Raw genomic sequence first — 19,662 nt, 5'->3', positions numbered from 1 at the left:
GTAACCCACTGAAATAAAGGGGCTGCCATAGCTTAGTCCCTGTTCAAGCCAGCAGGGGCTTTTTAAGGAGGACAGCTCTCTGAGCGACCATATTCTCCCTGGGCCACCTCCAACACCAGTGCTCCTTGCGAGAGCCTCAGGGCTTTCTGTCCCACAGGATCCCATCAGCTCCTGCTGTTTCCTCTGAGGTCTTGCTCAGAATGAGTGATTGCATCTACTGCCAGCCAAACCCACAGTCTTGTGCCCTTCCCAATGTCTGGGATTTCTTGCCAGGCCGGACTGCTGCTTGCTTTTTAACCTCCTAAAACCCAAAATGTCCATCCTGACCCTTCTTCAATAGTTTGAGTACTGTACCATTTACTGTACCATTGCATTTAGAGGAAAACAAAACACAAAAAAACTATCTTCTCTCCTGGGTAACTAGGAAGATCCAGACTTTAGGAACACAAAGGCCTATTTGCCACCCTTTTGGTATAGCGAGGACAAGAACTTTCATTCCTTCTTTCTTTTTCTTTTTCAGTTTTCCAGTTTTTTTAAACTAAGTTTTTGGCTGGGCGCAGTGGCTCACACCTGTAATTCCAGCACTTTGAGGAGTCGAGGGAGGTGGATCACCTGAGGTCAGGAGGTTGAGACCAGCCTGGCCAACATGGTGAAGTCTCGTCTCCACTAAAAACACAAAAATTAGCTGGCCATGGTGGCGGGCACCTGTAATACCAGCTACTTGCGGGGCTGAGGCAGGAAATTTGCTTGAACCAGGGAGACAGAGGTTGCAGTGAGGCAAGACAGTGCCACTGCACTCCAGCCTGGGTGACAGAGGGAGACTCTGTCTCAAATAATAATAATAATAATTTTTTAAAAGTATCATATATAGGCCAGTCACAGTCACTCACACCTGTGATCCCAGCACTTTGGGAAGCCAGGATGGGAGGACGACTTGAGCCCAGGAGTTCAAGACTAGCCTGGGCAACATGGCAAGACCCCATCTCTATAAAAAATGTGAAACTAGCTGGGTATGGTGGTGCATGTCTGTAGTCCCACCAACTTAGGAGGCTGAGGTGGGAGCATCGCTTGAGTCTGGGAAGTCAGGCTGCAGTGAACTGTGATTGTTCCACTGTACTCCAGCCTGGGCAATAGAGCAAGACCCTGTCTCAAAAAAAAATCATATATAATATACTGTGCCACTTATACTTTGATGGCATTATAGCCATTTCTGCTCAATTTTTATTTATTTTTGAAATATTCATTTAAAGTTAAGTTTTTGGTGACTCACTTTATTACACCAGAAAATGAGGTATCATGACTTTGAGATTTGAATCTTCTGCTAGTCCTCTGAGCTTAATAATAGTTATGCGCACAAATCGCTTTTCAGTGACAACGAAATCTCAGTTTACCTGCCATCAAATGGTTTAGAAAACTGGAATGAAAATAGTTTTTGATTTTTTAGTCTTAAAACCATTTTAGACATGAATATTGTCAAAGTGTGTTGAACTATCTCTGCCATCTTTGATAAAGTATTTTGAATTTACTTAACTTTTCATTGTTTATGGCTCACTCACTTGTCCTGTCCCACATCATCCAGGAGCACCATGGGTGGTGGGAGGAGGCTGCAGGGAGGGTGCTGTGATTATTTACACTTAGCCCCAAACTGTTAAGATCTTTTAGGATTTTGTTCTGCTTGCCAGAGTTTATTCTCTTGTCAGACTCTTGTCAATGCCAATTTTCTTCTTCAATTAGTATGTTTCTTATAATGTCCTATTACGTAGGGAATGAATTAGTTAGGCAAACTGGTTAACATTGCATCTAAAGAAAGACAATTGGCTCTGAGTGAAGTGGCTCTCTGCATAATTTTCACTGCCTGAAACTTTAGAACATTGATTCTAGCTGAAGTTTATAAGGGTGATCTTTTGTTCTTTTCATTTGTGTGTTTTGTTTTTTTGAGACAGAGTCTTGCTCTGTTGCCCAGGCTGGAGTGCAGTGGTAAGATCTTGGCTAACTGCAACCTCCGCCTCCTGGATTCAAGCAATTCTCCTGCCTCAGCTTCCCAAGTAGCTGAAATTACAGGTGCATGCCACCACACCCAGCTAATTTTGTATTTTTAGTAGAGATGGAGTTTTGCCATGTTGGCCAGGCCGGTCTCGAACTCCTGACCTCAGGTAATCTGCCCACTTCGGCCTCCCAAAGTGCTGGGATTACAGGTGTGAACCACCATGCCTGGCCTGTCCTTTCTTGAACATTCTCTATATTTTGGATACTTGAAGTTTCTTATATATGATTTTTTAAAGGAAAGTGGAGTGCAACTGAATGTGGATTCCCAAGGATTCCACAACAACACCTAATTCCATGCACAAAAGTGTCAATTGGCACCCTTTCATGTTTCCTTCCTGTGTGACATCTAATATTGCCCTGTCCTCTCCTCTCTAAGCATTCATGCTGGCAGCATATTATAATGAAAAAATTGGCTTTCAAAGTTGGACCACCTAATTGAATTCCTAATCGTTCTTACTACATGAAGTTGGAAAGTCACGTAGCTACTCTGAACCTCAAAAATCATCATCTATTTTTAAAGAGTTATAATTCTTCTTAGTTATTAGGGTGTTGTGAAAATTGAAAATAATAATGCTAGTAAAAGTATTTTCTAAAAATATTATCAATATCCAAGGTAACATTTTCACATGTTCATGTTTTATCTACTTTATTCTTTCTTTTAAATCTATTTATCTATTTTATTCTTTAAGCTTTCAGTGCTACTTTGCCAAGGTTTATTGTGAGTTACTCTGTGACAGATGCTAAGTTAGGTTTTATATGTTTTTTCTCATTTAATCTCACAAAAAATTCTAATTTATACTACTAATAATGCCAATTAGTATCTTCATTTTGAGAATGACTAAACTGAAGCTTAGAAAGGCTAAGTAACCCAAATTCATGCAGTTAATACATGTTACAGTCAGGGTTTAAGTTCAGGCAGACCAATTCCAGGCCCCAGCCCCAAGTCTCCACACAATGACAGAATTCAGATATCTTTGGCTAGGGGTACTGGGCTGGGGATCAGGGAAAGTGAAGGGGTGATTTAGGGGATGAAATTTGCAAAGGCCCCTCAGATCCCACCCCAGAGGCAGCCCTGGCTGCTGGTTCCCATCATCAGCCTTCAGAGTTCCACTTTGAGATGAATGCAAATGCCCTTCTAGAAGGAGGTGTCAGACTTTCTTCCCTCACAGGGCATGGTGGGTTTCTATGCCTGCCCATATGTAGCTGACACTGCAGCTACTCTATGGCAGAATGAAACAAGCAAGGCCATAGCACTCAGAGAAACGTATGTGATGTCTAGATAATCCCAGCCAGGGCTTAAGACCTCTTCACAGCCCAGCTACTAACAAGCCTTCAGATTTTTCATTTGCAATAACAACTTGTATCTTTAGATATTTTGTTCCAAGTCAAACAGTTTTATTTGTAAAGAAAAGTAAAAAACAGTTAATAATCCAATAGAAAGCTGTAGTTTTGAGCTGCTGATACAGCCAAAAGTCACCAGTTTACAAATATTGTCTTTGCCTACTTGTTCCCTCTACCCATGCGCCTGCCCAGCCTCTCTGTATCAAAAGCCCCAAGATCAAAGTAGGCTTTACTCCTGGAATGCAAGATTGACTAAACACACAAATCAATAAACATGATTCACCACATAATGAGAATTAAAAACAAAATCCATATAATCATCTCAGTAGTTGCAGAAAAGCTTTCAATAAAATCCAACATTGCTTTGTGGTTAAAAACCCTTAACAGGCCGGGCGCGGTGGCTCAAGCCTGTAATCCCAGCACTTTGGGAGGCCGAGGCGGGTGGATCACGAGGTCAAGAGATCGAGACCATCCTGGTCAACATGGTGAAACCCCGTCTCTACTAAAAAAAATGCAAAAATATTAGCTGGGCACGGTGGCGCGTGCCTGTAATCCCAGCTACTCAGGAGGCTGAGGCAGGAGAATTGCCTGAACCCAGGAGGCGGAGGTTGCGGTGAGCCGAGATCGCGCCATTGCACTCCAGCCTGGGTAACAAGAGCGAAACTCTGTCTCAAAAAAAAAAAAAAAAAAAAAAAAAAACCCTTAACAAAGTAGGCATTAAAGGGATATGTCTCAAAATAATAAGAGCTGTCTCTGAACTTACAGCCAACATCGTACTGAATGGGCAAAAGCTGGAAGGATTCCCCTTGAGAAGAGGAGCAAGACAAGGATGCCGACTCTCATCACTCCTGTTCAACATGGTACTTTTCATCCCCTAAATCACTCCTTCTATGTACTTCTCATAGTACATAGAAGTCCCAGCCAGAGTAATCAGGCAAGAGAGAGAAATAAAAGACATTCAAATAGGCAAAGAAGAAGCCAAATTATGTCTCTTCACTGATGATATGAATCTATACCTAGAAAACACTAAAGACTATGCCAAAAGGCTCCTAGAACTAATAAACCAAGTTAGTAAAGTTTCAAGATATAAAATCAGTGTAAAAAATCAGTAGCATTTCTACACACCAATAATAATTAAGCTGATAGTCAAATCAAGAACACAATTCCATTTACAATATCCACATACACAAAAAATACCTAGGAATAAATCTAACCAAGGAGGTAAAAGATCTCTACAAGGAGAACTAGAAAACATTGCTGAAATAAATCACAGATGACACAAACAAATGTAAAAACATTCCATGCTCATGAATTGGAATAATCAATATTATTAAGATGGTCATAGCAATCTACAGATTCCAATGCTATTTCTGTCAAACTACCAATGTCATTTTCCACAGAATTAGAAAAAAATTCAGCCAGGCACAGTGGCTCATGCCTGTAATCCCAGCACTTTCAGAGGCTGAGGCAGGAGGGTCGCTTGACCCAGGAGTTCAAGACCAGCGTGGAAAACATAGTAAGACCTTATCTCTACTAAAAATTTTAAAACGTAAAACGGCATTCTAAAATTCATATGGAACCAAAAAGAGCCCAAATAGCCAAAGCAAAATGAACAAAGCTGGAGGCATCACATTACCTGACTTCAAGTTATACTATAAGGCTATAGTAACCAAAACAGACACATAGACCAATGGAACAGAATAGAGAACCCAGGTATAAAGCCACACAGCTGCAATCATCTGAGCTTTAACAAAGCTGACAAAAATGAGCAATGGGAAAAGGACTTCTTATTTAATAAATGGTGCTGGGATAGCTGGCTAGCCATATGCAGATGAATGAGACTGGACCCCTACCTTTCACCATATACAAAAATTAACTCAAGAAGGATTAAAGATTTAGATGTAAGCCCTCAAACTATAAAAGTGCTAGAAAAAAAAAACTAGGAAATATGATTCTGGATATTGGCCTTGGCAAATAATTCCTAAGTCCTCAAAAGCAGTGGCAACAAAATAAAAAATTGACAAATGAGACCTAGTTAAATTAAAGAGCTTCTGCACAGCAAAATAAACTATCAACAGAGTAAACAGACAACCTAAAGAATGGGAGAAAATATTTACAAGCTATGTACCCGACAAAGGTCTAATATCCAGAATCTACAAGGAAGTTAAACAATTCAACAAGCAGGCTAGGCATTGTGGCTCATGATTGTAATCCCAGCACTTTGGAGGTTGAGGCAGGCAGATCACTTGAGGTCAGGAGTTTGACACCAGCATGGTTAACATGGTGCAACACTGTCTCTACTAAAAATACAAAAAAATTAGCTGGGCATGGTGGTTCACGTCTGTAATCCCAGCTACTAGGGAGGCTGAGGCAGGAGAATTGCTTGAACCTGGGAGGCAGAGGTTTCAGTGAGTCAAGACTGCACCACTGCACTCTAGTATGGGTGACAGAGTGAGACTTCTGTATCAAAAAGAAAAAAAATTCAACAGGCAAAAATATAACCCCATCAAAAAGTGGACAAAGGACACAAACAGACACTTTCCAAAAGAAGACATACATGCATATAAAAAAGCCAACAAACATATAAAAAATGCTCAATGTCACTAATCATCAGAGAAATGCGAATCAAAATCACAATGAGATACCATCTCACACCAGTCAGAGTGGCTATTGTTGAAAACTAAAAAAATAACAGATGCTGGTGATGCTGCAGAGAAAAGGGAACACTTATACACTGTTGGGAATGTAAATGAGTTCCGCCACTGTGGAAAGCAGTTTGGAGATTTCTCAAAGAACTTAAAACAGAGCCACCGCTTGACCCAGAAATCCCATTATTGGAAATATAGCCATAGGAAAATAAATCATTCTACCAAAAATACACATGCACTTGTATGTTCATCACAGCACCATTCACAATAGCAAAGAGATGGAATGAACTTTGGTGCCCATCGGTGTGGACTTGATAAAGAAAATGTGGTACATATACACTATGGAATACTACACAGCCATAAAAAAGAATGAGATCATGTCCTTTGTAGCAACATAGGTGCAGCTAGAAGCCATTATCCTAAGCTAATTAATGCATGAACAGAAAAACTTAATACCATATGTTCTCACTTATAAGTAGGAGCTAAAGACAGGGAATTCATGGACATAAAGATGGAAACAACAGACAGTGAGGACTACTAGAAGTGGGAGGAAGATAGGGAGACCGAGGCTGGAAAACTACCTATCGGGTACTATGCTCACTCCCTGGGTGACAGGATCATCCGTACCCGAAACCTCAGTGTCACACAATATACCCAGGTAACAAACCTGCACATAGGCCCGTGATCTAAAAGCTCAAACAGAATCCCCAAGATCAAAAAGAATATTGAGTCATAGTCTGAAGAATTCCAAAATGATAGCATCCTCCTGTTAGAGCTTTCCTGATAACCTGGACCATGTGAACAAAATAGGATTGTGGACGAGAAGACTATCATCTCCAGCCAAGTGGACTTCACCACACAGAATCGTCAAGTTTAGCCAGAAAACATCATTGCTTCTCCCGCAGTTCTCCACTTGCTCCATCATTTCACAACTGGCCAGAACAGGATGATATTTAAAAAAATTAACATTGGTGATAAACATTCTTCTTAGGCAACAAACATTGGAGATAACAGTTAATTCCCATAATCAGCATCATTCTTATTTGACATGTAAAAAAACTGAGGTTCAGGAACTCATCAAAGGCCATGCAGCCAGGAGATGGAACTGGGATTCAAAGTCAGGTCCAGCTGGAGCCGAAGCCTGGTTTGCTCATGGCTGTGCCATACTCAGTGCCTCTTGGACCCATCCTCACCACTCTATCCTCTGGGTAAATGGACTTCACCAACATGCGGCCAAACTCAATACCGTATGTGACAAGATGAGTTACTGTGCCTCTGACATGCTCAATAAGGTCTGAGTTTTCACCATTTTTTTCACCCAGATCCATGGAAATGGTAGAGGGGCCATTAAGGCATACATGCTTCTGTTTGAGAAAGCAGAGCTTGCTACTCACAGCCAGACGAAAGGACAGTGCCTGGCTTTCTGCACAGTATGTTGTAAAGCCGCATCCAATGCACTCATTCAGGAGGACCCTTTCTCCCCAGCCCACTCTTAAATGCCTAAAGCGTGTTTCTATTTCTTATTACTCTTTATCCCCAGGATTTTACTCCCATGATTGCCCCAACGCTGAGAAGAGACTGCAGGTGCATGCACTTCTCATTAGATTGTCCAGAGCGTGAGCTGTAACCTGCTCCATTTCATCACTTGGAACAGAAGCACAGCACAGAAAAATAGAACTACTGCTACATTCCCGTTATGTCCCTGACTGCTTGAGACCTCTGGCTTGTTTGTTATTGATCAGACCCGACATAAACACCACAATGAGGCCTTCAAGGTCTTCTGTCCGCTGTTTCTCCAGGTCCCTCTATTCAAGCCTTGCGGTCCTCCCACCCCTTCAACTCCCCTTGTACCACCCCCCCCCATTCCCCCTGCAACTTTGACAAGCAAGCTGCTCCTCCCCAAACCCCTCTCCCTTCCATCCTTGTGCCTTGGCTTATGCATGAAACACCCTTTTACCTCTATGTTCCTCCTCTAATACCATCATTTCTTTTAAACTCAAATGACAAGATGCCAAGAAGGCTTTCTGACTAGCCCCCACCCCTGTGGTCCTTTTTACTGACACTTATTCAATAGGCTGACAGTTACTGGGCACCTCCTATGGGTCATGAAGCTCCTCTTTGGGCAACATTTATTGAGCCTTTTTTATGTGCTAGGCACCAAGTGCCTTGCATACCACCTTATTTATCTGCTCCTCTTTACAGGAAATCTTCTCAGATATGCTGTTTATACTATTTCTCAATTCCTGTCTTCCCATGCTGTTTGAACCAACTTCAAACAGAGTCTTGACCCCACCTTTCCACTGAAATCGTTCAGAGTGGGTAATGATTTCTACACAGCTAAACCCAGTGGTCAATTTTCAATCCTCTTCCTCAATTAACCTCTCAACAATATTTGACACAAGCATCTGACTATATGCTATTTTAAAGAAGAAGTGCCATTTAAGAGAAGAGAATGTTCAAGAAAATATTTTTCTTCATCTTTCACCTTATGAAACAAAGGCCGAATAAGTACATTTTCAACAAAATTGCTATAATTGTGTGTATCAGTTACAAATGGAGTCTGATATAACTGTGGTGATTCAAACAACTGGTGTTTCTGCTAGAAATGTGTTTTTCCCCCAGTGCTGAATAACTTTTGATAGAATTCTGAACAAAACAAAGTACAATGTTCCTTTGATTTAAATGATTGAATTTTAAGTGTATATTAAGCTGTACTAAGAATATTTTGTAGAGTAGAGACAGGGTACAGGCTCAGAAATTATAGGGGTTTTGCCTGTAAACCCAGCACGTTGGGAGGCCGAGGCAGGTGGGTCACTTGAGGTCAGGATTTCAAGACCAGCCTGACCAATATGGATGAAACCCAGTCTCTACCAAAAAATACAAAAATTAGCTGGGCATGATGGCAAGCACCTGTAGTCCCAGCTACTAGGAAGGTTGAGGTGGGAGAATCGCTTGAACCTGGAAGGCGGAGGTTGCAGTGAGCTGAGATCACATCACTGCACTCCAGCCTGGGCGACAGAGTAAGACCCTGTCTCGAAAAACAAAACATAAAAAAAATTATAGGTTTCTTTCCCTCATTTACTTAATGCTGGTAAATTAAGTAAATGCTTACCAGAACATTCAAAACTTGTGTGGGGTATGAGATAATTCATTCTGCTTGATCCTCTCTTACGCATTGTGGAATATCTAATATACCTGGCCATGGCCCATGAAATGACAGTGGCACTGTCAGTCATTGTGAAAAAACAAAAATGCCCTTTAAAATTTCCACAGTGCTCCTTAGCAAGGTGATAGTTTGTTGAGAGACAATTCCCCACAGATCTGTCTCATTTCTGCATGGTTCATGAGCAGAGCCACTGACTGGCTTTACTCTGGACTGTCTTTTCAAGGATAATTGTACAGCAAACAGCTTTGGGACATGGAAAGAGTGGACCCATTGGAGCAAAAGGTAGGCATGTTTCTTGCTTGTTGGAAAAGCTTCAGGCCTCCTAAGCCTGGGTTTCTTTCCTCTACTGCGACCCACTGCATGGGCATCTTCTGCACTCTTCACGCTGCTTGAGGAATTGAGACCCTGGGATCTGGGGTAGCAAAATGCAGATACTCTGGCTGCTGCTATTGCTGCAGTAAAGCCCTCTGTCTGTGAGCTGAGAGTCACATCTTCTGCAGCGTCCGTGAACCTGTGGCAGGCTAACTTGTTAGCTTGTAAACTGGAGAAAAATCTTGGTTCCTTCATAGTTCTTCATACCTACTCCACTGAAAATCCCCAGAACTATATGCTAACTCTCAAATCTATCTGCACTTTCTTCCTGACCTTTCCTTGAACTCCAGACTTTTGTAACCAACAATGGATGCCAATACTTAAACATCACTAAGGCATCTCAAACTTTTTATTTTATTTTATTTTTTATCACTCCTACTATTCTGAACATCTCAAATTTTAAATGCCCCAAGTAAACTCCTAGTTTTTTCCCAAAATTCTTTTCTCCCCAAGGGTATGCCTTTTATGAAAGTTGTCACTGTTCTTTACCAGCTCCTAAATTGTAGGTATTGGGTCTTATCTTTGTGGCTCAGACAGCTCCAATGGTGTGGTAGATGACACAAGCTGAGGCTAACGAAATGAGCTCAGCCTATCTCAGTGCAAGCTGGAAGCAGTTTTGCTTACCTGGGGCCCTACAAACCCGGCCTGTGGAACTCATTTTCTTTGCTCCTGGACAAAAACCTCAGTCACTCAGATAACAAAGGTCCATTCCAGTATAGTCAGCAAATGATTCATCCCAACTCAAGGTACTCTCTAAACTATAAACATCTGGCCAACTTCAAACTCCCCTCCCCCTTGTTGGGCTGCTTCAGGCTGAGGAACCTGCAGAGGTTGGAGGTGGCTGTGACAGGGCCTTGGTCAGTTTCTCCCTTCCTGGCGTCACCTCCTACCCACTCCCTGGGACCCAGGGAGGAGAGACTGGGGAAAGAGCACAGTCCTCTGTGGCTGATGCATTTGTTCGTGTCCTCTGAGTCATCTCTCTCCAGAGGTATCTCTGTGGCTGCTGCAGAGATGCTGAGATCAAGCACTGAGGCACCCTTGATGTCTACAACGCCCCTCTCCCAGATAGTGAAATAGAAGGTGGGCCTTCTTCTCCCCCTCTAACTCCAAAGGCCCCTTGTATCCCTCCAGGGTGTCTTCTGGGGGAAGAACCCATGAAGAAGATCCAAAAGCTGCTGGATTCCCTGGGGTTCACATGTATACCCTCCAGACAACAGACACCGCCCTTCTCCCATCAGTGGGTGTGTGTCCAGCTCCTACTCTGAGCCTCTCCTCCCTCTGACCAGGCAGGCACAGCCCCCCATGAGGGGTAGACACAGCCTCTCGGTTCCTCAGACCCCAAAGAACACACACCTGCTCTCCACAGAGCATCCCTGAAGCCTTCCTCATGTGGCTGAAGGACAGACGTGGGTACCCCTCATCTTTCCCACTATCAGGGGAAGGGTAGGCTACAGAGAATGCACAGGACACTGAAAATTCTCAGCAGACAAGTCCCCCTTGTCAACCTCTTGCCAACTTCTATTCCTTGCATGGGCTGAAGCTGGGAATGACCACAGGCTGATGGCGGCACTGACTCTCACCTCCATTTCAAACTCCTGCAAAGGCGCTCCAGCATGACCCCTTGGAATGACAGTGGGACTTCCCACCAATACTTTTGTTACTAGCTTCTGCTGAAACTCAGAGACAAGCGGATTGGCTACTGTGAAGATCTTGTTTCAAATGTTTGTTGAAATGAATACCAAAAATAGAGAATGACGAGCTACAGCTCCAAAGAAGGTCTGCTCCCGAGCCATGCCCAGAAGACCAGTGCTGCCTAGAACAGAGCATTTGATGAATTCTTAAGCAGCTTGCTGGGAACATCTTCAGACGGGGAAGCAGGGAAAGAAATGTCTTTGAAAAAAGAGTAACTTGAAGATGTGGATGTGGCAGGACACTGGGGAAAAATGATCACACCCCCTGGGAGGTTGTAACAAGGAAGAGAACAGTGGGGGCACTCAGCCTGGAGGTTCCAGTCCAGAACTCATTCTCCCTGGGACACTGAGGTCCTTTTATGACAAAAAGGAACTTCCCCTGCTGGGAGTTGCCTTTGGCAATCCCAAACCTCCTTATTTAGATATCAGTACTTCTCAACTTCTATCTCCAAGTGTATTACTTAAAAATAAATAAATAAATAAATATCTGTATTGATCCCCACTCTTCTTTTTGCCCCAAAATTCCATATCCCAGTAGAAAGTCTCAGAGATCTGCTTCTTACCAGCTTAAGGACTAGAATAAAGAAGGAGAAACAGAAATCGATGTGAGAGACACTAACCAGCATTATTTGAGCACAAACGATGATCTACTTCCCTAGCCTATTACCGTACAAATCATTTGACCTTTGCAATTCTTCTGAGGAGTGGATGGACCTAGCTTCATTTAACTTATAGGGAAAATGAGGCTCAGATTGATTGAGAGATTTTCCCATGAAAACACAGATGGAGGAAACAGGGTGGGTACAACTTGCTTCTCTCAGAACATTCCCTGGACTTTCCTGCCAGTGCATACATACACTGTATGTTCCAACTAAAGGGCCACTTTTTTTTTTTTTTCTGACATAGGGTCTTGTTCCACCACCCAGGCTGGTGTGCAGTGGTGTGATCATGGCTCAACCTCAACCTTCTGGGCTCAAGTGATCCTCCCACCTCAGCCTTCTGAGTAGCTGGGACTACAGGTGTGCATCACCACACTTGCCCGGCTAATTTTTTATTTATTTTTTTGTAGAGAAAGGGTCTCACTATGTTGCCCAGTTGGCCTCAAACTCCTGGGCTCAAGTGATCCTCCTGCCCCAGCCTCCCAAATTGCCGAGATTATAGGTGAGAGCCACTGCACCAGATCTCCATTATTCTTAAAAGAGCAACTCTCACCTAACTCCTGCATCTGGCCGTCTCAGATGACTCCAAGGTGGGTACAAGCGCATCGTCTTGTATCAGATGGAACTTTGTACCTCTTTTATGACATGTCATAGTTTTCTCCCAATGTGGCCGCCTGTATACATCCTATTTCCTCTCCTAGAATGTGAAATCCTTAAGAGCAGTTACAGCGTCTTATTCAACTGGGTATGACCCAAAGAATTTCATAGAAGCATTAGAGAAGTTTCTTGCTCATAGTAGGTGTTTGACACATGTTTGTTGCATGAGATACACAGAGGCATTGCAAAAGGTGAAATATCAGATATGCTGGTACCACAGCCCCTTGTTTGCAGCTCAGATGAACTAGATCTGAGGGTTCGCTGTCATCAAAAGCAAACGCTGGTCAATTGCCAGAGGGCATCTACCCCATCCTGGCTTCTGCTTCAAAGTTTCTCCTAAGTCCCAGCCGCAGCTCTCTTGATCTTTCCCTATTTGCTCATTAAAGTTAATTGGGGACATGAAAAGATCCAGAACCAAATATTTCATTAAGGCCAGGTCTTAATGCAGCAACTGGAGACAAAACAGGTAAAAATAGGGCAGAGGTTCTGAGTATGAGACCAGCAAATGTGGCACCTGTTTAAACCTCAGGCTCTCTGTTCATGGACTGATATCTTCAGTCAGCTTGGGGAATGCTGAGAATATCAAGGGAAGACAATTATGTCTCTTTATAGAAATATTTTAAAAATTAAAGGAGCTCCCCAGTTCTCCTTCTTGAGGTATTACAGAAATAACAGGCCGGGCACAGTGGCTCACACCCATAATCCCAGCACTTTGGGAGGCCGAGGCGGGCTGATCACTTCAGGTCAGGAGTTTGAGACCCACCTGGACAGCATGGTAAAACCCCATCTCTAGTACATATACAAAAATTAGTCAGGTGTGGTGGTGCACGCTTGTAGTCCCAGCTATTTGGGAGGCTGAGGCAGAAGAATCAGTTGAACCCAGGAGGTTAGAGGTTGCAGTGAGCCAAGATCACTCCACTGCACTCCAGCCTAGGCAACAGAGTGAGAACCTGAAGAGAACAAAGAAAGAAAGGGAGAAAGCAAGCAAGAAAGAAAAAAAAATAGAAGAAGAGAAAAGAAGAGAAGGAAGGAAGAAAGAAAGAAAGAAAGACAATTTCTGTAAAAAGTCTGGTCTACCGTCCTGGGAATGGACTAAGATACCAATTATTAATATCAGCTACCATTTTCTGAGTTCTTATGAGGATTGTGCTAGTATTTTGACATAAATTATGTCTTCTAATCCATACGGTAACAGTAACCCTCTGCAGTGAGAGAGGTTAAGCTATTGGACTGAGCTCTTATAACTACTGAATGGCAGAAAACATGGCAAAGGTGAGGTTTCAACCATGGCAGAGTAGTCCTAGAGTCCGTACCACCAACCACCACCTCACACTGTTGCTTCTTTTTTTTTTTTTTGAGATAGAGTGTCTCTGTCTGTCACCCGGGCCGGAGTGCAGTGGTACGATCTTGGCTCACTGCAACCTCCGCCTCCCAGGTTCAAGCGATTCTCCTGCCTCAGCCTCCTGAGTAGCTGGAATTACAGGCAGGTGCCCACCACCATGCCTGGCTAATGTTTGTATTTTTAGTAGAGATGGGGTTTCACCACACTGGCAGGCTGGTCTCCAACTCCTGACCTCAAGTGATCCACCCGCCTCAGCCTCCCAAAGTGCTGGGATTACAGGCTTGAGCCACCGCGCCTGGCTACCCTGCTGCTTCTTAGGGTATCTCAAAATGTTCCTGTCTTTCTTAACATGGAGAAAAGACACTAGCCAATAAGCCAATAACTGCTGCATTTGGTAGTGCTGCTCTGTGTGAGGTGCCAGTGAGGTAAGGCCTTGATGTTAACTAAATCTCGTATATATAATTCATTTATTTGAGGAACAAAAGAGTAGAGGCTTCACACAAACTACTGGCGCTATGAGAAACCAAGGATATCTGTGCCTGTTACATGCCTATATGGTAAGTCAAGGTTCTTAAGATCCAATGGGATTGTTTGTAAAGTTTTACAAAGCTGGAGCTGGAGGAGTGAGAAGGCTGAAAACACAGGGACATCTCAGGCTTCTCTAACCTTCAATTCTAACACACTTATCTTTGTTTTAGGGGAAATTTTAATTCTAATAAATGTAAGTTACTCATTCCTATGGCATTCTTTTTAAAGGAAGAACTGGGGTCCAAAATATATCAGTAAGTCTAAATACATTAATGATCACAATAAATTTAAGTATCTTAAGTTTGTTTGTCAAAGTAACACAGATTTTCTGAATAGCCTCAACTATAGTGTCAAACTAGTATTTAAAAGACAGATTCTAATACTAAAGGGGCACAAAAAGGCTGAAAAATAGGCATTAAAATATACTAGATAAATAATAAAGGAAAGCACATGCGATAATGCTAATATCTGACAAAAGAAAATGAGATGAGAAGCATTAACAATTAAGAGTGACAAAGATATTTTCTTTCAATTGTATTCAATTCACCAAGAAAATATAACAGTTATGAATCTTAACGCATTGACAATGTGGCATTTTATTTATACGTATATAAATATATGCATTAAATAAATGCTGATAGAAATAAAGAGAAATAATACAGAGCCATGGTCGAAGAACATAGTAATATATTCATTTCAGAAATAAGGATATCATATATAAAATTAATAAATATTAATTATTTTTAAATTAATTTTGAAGATTTGAATTAATTATTTTGAAGATTTGAATACTGCTCAAGGAACATTTATTAAGGAAAAAATACATTCCCCTGCTCCCTACCCAAAGCAGAAATAACATCAACATAGAAAGAATGGTAAAAGGAAACAAAACAATTTTTTTGGAAATTAAGACATTCTTCTAGGTAACTTTTGTGTTAAAGAAAAAGTAAAAATAAAAATGGAAAAAATTACTAATAAGAAGTGAATGGTAACTCCATATATCAGAGGCTCTAGATTGCAGCCAGAGTAGAATCAGAAGAAAAAGGAAATCTCTTCCAAACCCTCCAGGGACTATGATTAAGGGGTGGCTGAGCTTGTTGCCCCTCATAGGTTCCTCTAACATTGCCAATTCCCCTGAGCCTTCAGACTTCTTAAACTAGAGTGGCACTAGCCAACACAGTAGCCACTAGCCCTATGTGCTAAATTTAAATTAATTAAAATAAAATAAAATTCAGTGTCTTAGTTGTTCTGGCCACATTTTAAGTACTCAATAGCCACAGGTGGCTAGAAGTTATTGCATTGGACAGCACAAACCATACAAATTCATTGTAGAAACAGAAAGTTCTGTTTGGAAGTGCTTCTCTAGTGTTTACCGGGAACTTCCAAAATGTCAATTCCACTGACTGCAGGCCACCACTGAGTCCATGTTTCAACGGGCCAACCTAGCAAACTGTACATACTACTTCTATTTGCTCAAGCCAACACATCAAATTCAGAATCTCAGGGAAGTAAACTCATATTGATAAATGTGGTTCAGTCAGCTCTTCAATTTTACTTCGCATGGTCAAACAGCTTTAGGATTCATTCATATCCATGCTCCCCAAACTCTGGCCAAAACTGATTGGTAACGTCTCATAATTATTTTAGTGTATCAGTTTCCTCTCCCACCTCAGACCAGGTCTTGCACATCCTTATTTGGGACCTACTCTTGTTGTGGTCCTGGAGGTAATTAGAGAAGTGGGAGTGGATCCTACAGAGATCAGCATCCCAAGGGGCTGACATTCTCCCAGGCACAGTCATTGAAAGGTGTTTATACAGAGGAAGGTGCTCTTTCTGGTGGGAAGGGGGGTTTCCTCAATTAAAAAAAAAGAGGTCATAGGGAATTAAGGAGTTCAAAGTTTTCAGCCTGTCCAGGCACGGTGGCTCGCGCCTGTAATCCCAGAACTTTGGGAGGCTGACTCAGGTGGATCACCTGAAGTCAGGAGTTCGAGACCAGACTGGCCAACATGGTGAAACCCCGTCTCTACTATAAATACAAAAATTAGCTAAGCATGGTGGTGCGGGCCTGTAGTCCCAGCTACTTAGGAGGCTGAGGTGGGAGGATATCTTGAGTCTTGGAGGTAGAGGTTGCATTGAACTGAGATTGTGCCACAGTACCCCAGCCTGGGTGACAGAGTGAGACCCTGTCTCAAAAAAACATTTAGCCTCACCTGTTTCTCCTTCTCATATCTCAGGATGTCATTCCTTCTCCCACTAGTGCACTTAACTTAGTCTTAGAGACTGGCTGGACAAGCATTTAATTGGCTCTGCCACTGTACAAGCCATATATACAGCACTTGATGTAATCATTGCCATATCTGCCATGCAACCAGAAGAAATGAGGGATTCCTTCAAAGCTGGCATAAAACTGTTTTCATTTTCCACCCATCTTCTGAATGGAGTATTTAAGGCCTTCAATTTTTCTTTTCATTCTGTACACTCTCTCGGACAGTACTGTCCAATACAACCTTCTGCAGTGATAAAAGTGTTCTCCACCTGTGCTGGCCTAGAATATAGCAGTCACTAGCCACACGCGGTTTCTGAGTAATTGAAATGTGGCTCATGTGACTGAAGAACTGAATTTTAAATTTTATTTAGTTTCGATTAATCTTAATTTTAATGTAAATAGACACATATAGTTAGTGGCTACCAGACACATGTATCTAAGGCACCAAAAGGAGTTAGCTGACCCAAAATTTGTGTAATCACTATTGTCACCATCTTACCAATTTTTCAAAGCCACTTCTTCTCCCAACCCCTTGCCCTCACTTGCACTTCCTTCCATGCAATGATGATGTAATTGTGATGCCTCAATAACTTAGAGATGAAGTGCCTCCTTTTCCCTGGCAAGGAGGTTATCCATGTATTTTTCAAGTGTGACAGCAACCTCATCCCAGAATTCTCTCTTGAGGGCCGCTCTTGAGGCCACCCTTGACGTCTGTTACTCTATCAATCATTGATCCAGAATTGCACACTCAAATGGGGTAAAACTGTTAAGTGTTAACTAAAGGAGCCATTTAAAACAATCTTGACAGGGAAGCTAACATACCCAGGGGTTAGCAACAGTGAAGAGCCATTAACCACACCTACGCACAGGGAAGCCACTGACCAGACCTGAGGGTTAGCTCTAGCTATAGGAGCTGGCCTCCTGCTGGAGCTGGGGCCCTCTGTAGGTGATGCAAACAGCCTGTGCACTCAGCAGAGAGGCTACCTGGGAACTGCTACAGCAGACCCACCCTCCTCCTGCTCACCACCCTCCTTCTTTCTTCCTGTGCCTTCCTTTAACAAACCCAACCAGAAACCAGAGTGTGAAGAAGGTTGTCACTGCCATCCGTAAAGTGCAGCCTCCAGAAGCATAGAGGGTGGGTAAGGGTGGAGGGTGGTTCTAGGGTAGCAAACAAAACATTTCTCTGTTTATGCTATTACAGTAGCTCACTCATGTTTGAACTATTAAGAAAAAAGTCTGGACAGATGAAGCCTGGACTCTGACCTTGTGTTGATTCCCCATAGATGCCGCCCGTGAGTTTCTGACAAAGGCAGCTGGTTTTCCGTCTCCTGGAGCTGTTTCCTAATGAGACAAAATGAATTATAAACATTAATGATGACAAATACGGTGAGAAAAACTTAAGCAACCAAAGTGGGACAAATTAAAAAGGTGATTCTGAAAGAATCTTATAGTAAAACATAGTAATGGGTAGTTTTCTTTTTTTTATTATAGTTTAAGTTCTGGGGTACATGTGCAGTTCGTGCAGGATTGTTACATAAGTATTCACATGCCATGGTGGTCTGCTGCCTCCATCCCCAGTAATGGGAAGTTTTCTATGACATGCCCAGAGATGATTCCTTGTACCTTCCCCACAAACAAATCTTGTTATTAAAATCCTCTAAAACGCATTCTACACATCACTCAGCATGACACTCTCTAATTCTAAATAATTCTTTCATATAGGTTTGTATATTTAGTGTGTATGTAAACTACACTTTTAGTGATATTGTAATCTCTGTGAGGACAAGGTTATGTGAATTTACAATTAGTAAATTCATCTTTACTGGATTCCTGAGGACCTTCTTGCTCAATGGAGCATTTCATGATGCTAGACACAGTGGTAAAGGCTGTGCTTGGGGCCCCTTGGGGCCTCTTGGGACTATGGGATGATGCTTTGGGGAGACAGGCGTTGGGGTAGTCTCACTATGGAGTAGACAGGCCACAGAGGACCTCCTTGGCTCTTTTGGTCAGTCTGAGTTTCCCCAACAAAACAGCTTTCCTGGTACTCTGTGTTCAGACTCTGGAGCTGTCTGGCAGTTCTGCTAATCATTCACCACCTTTGGCTTCTTTCTCAGCTACTGTGGGCAGTGTCTGGTTTGAGATGGGTGATTACTATCTTCAAAGTCCTGAGATTAGGATGTTCATGGTTAAATGAACAACATGCAGCCTTGATGCCTGGCCAAGGCGGGGGACTGGATGCCACAGACAGAAGTTTATTTGGGGCTATTTATTCTGCATCCATATCATTTTAAGCCTCAAACATCTGGTGTTCTAGTGCACACTTCTGCCCTCCTCCTCCTCTGACTGTGGACACCCCTATTCCAGTTGTCAGGAGTTAAATAGGGTATATTTTTGGTTCAAATGATTCTCCTGCCTCAGCCTCCCAAGTAGCTGGGATTACAGGCACCTGCTACCATGCCCGGCTAGTTTTTGTGTTTTTAATAGAGACGGGGTTTCACCATGTTGGCTAGGCTAGTCTCGAAATCCTGACCTCAAGATCTGCCTGCCCTGGCCTCCCAAAGTGCTGGGATTACAGGCTTGAGCCACTGCGCCTGGCCGAGTAAGGAGTCTTAAAGGATGCATGAGGGTTTGTGAGTAACCCAGGCCTTCTCTGGATAATCTCCGTGCTCAGGCACCTCTCTCCTCCTATTCTGAGCATTGAACAGGGGCAGAAGGAAGCAAGCCATGAGAGAGAGGGACAAGTATGACCAGAAGGTCCTCAAGGGCCCCAAAGCAGAGCTCCTGAGACCAGAAAGTCCCACAGGTGCATCCTAAAAAATATTCATTTTTCTACTTTGGCAGAACTCAATTAGTTCCCAGTGTACTAGAATGAAATGCAACAATGAGCCCTACCTCACTAAAAACCTAGGCTCTTATCCAGAATTTTCCATTCTGTGGGAGCAGTGG

General features: G+C 42.6%; 1 protein-coding gene across 5 annotated transcripts in view; it reads right to left on the bottom strand.

Moving 5' to 3' along the window:
• The window catches only part of RGSL1 (regulator of G protein signaling like 1), a 144,448-nt gene that overhangs the window by 99,091 nt on the left and 25,695 nt on the right, over positions 1–19,662 (bottom strand). For all 5 annotated transcript variants that reach the window (XR_010340481.1, XM_064370852.1, XM_064370856.1 and 2 more), the window contains one exon: positions 17,980–18,057. The gene's annotated coding sequence lies outside the window, so the exon portion shown is untranslated. The remainder of the gene's footprint in view (positions 1–17,979; positions 18,058–19,662) is intronic.

Source organism: Aotus nancymaae, unplaced genomic scaffold, assembly GCF_030222135.1.
Source record: "Aotus nancymaae isolate 86718 unplaced genomic scaffold, 86718_ANA_hifiasm-v0.15.2.pri h1tg000108l, whole genome shotgun sequence".
In the NCBI taxonomy this organism is placed as follows: domain Eukaryota; kingdom Metazoa; phylum Chordata; class Mammalia; order Primates; family Aotidae; genus Aotus; species Aotus nancymaae.
Note: the sequence above shows the minus strand (reverse complement) of the source record. Positions and strands in the feature narration are given on the sequence as shown.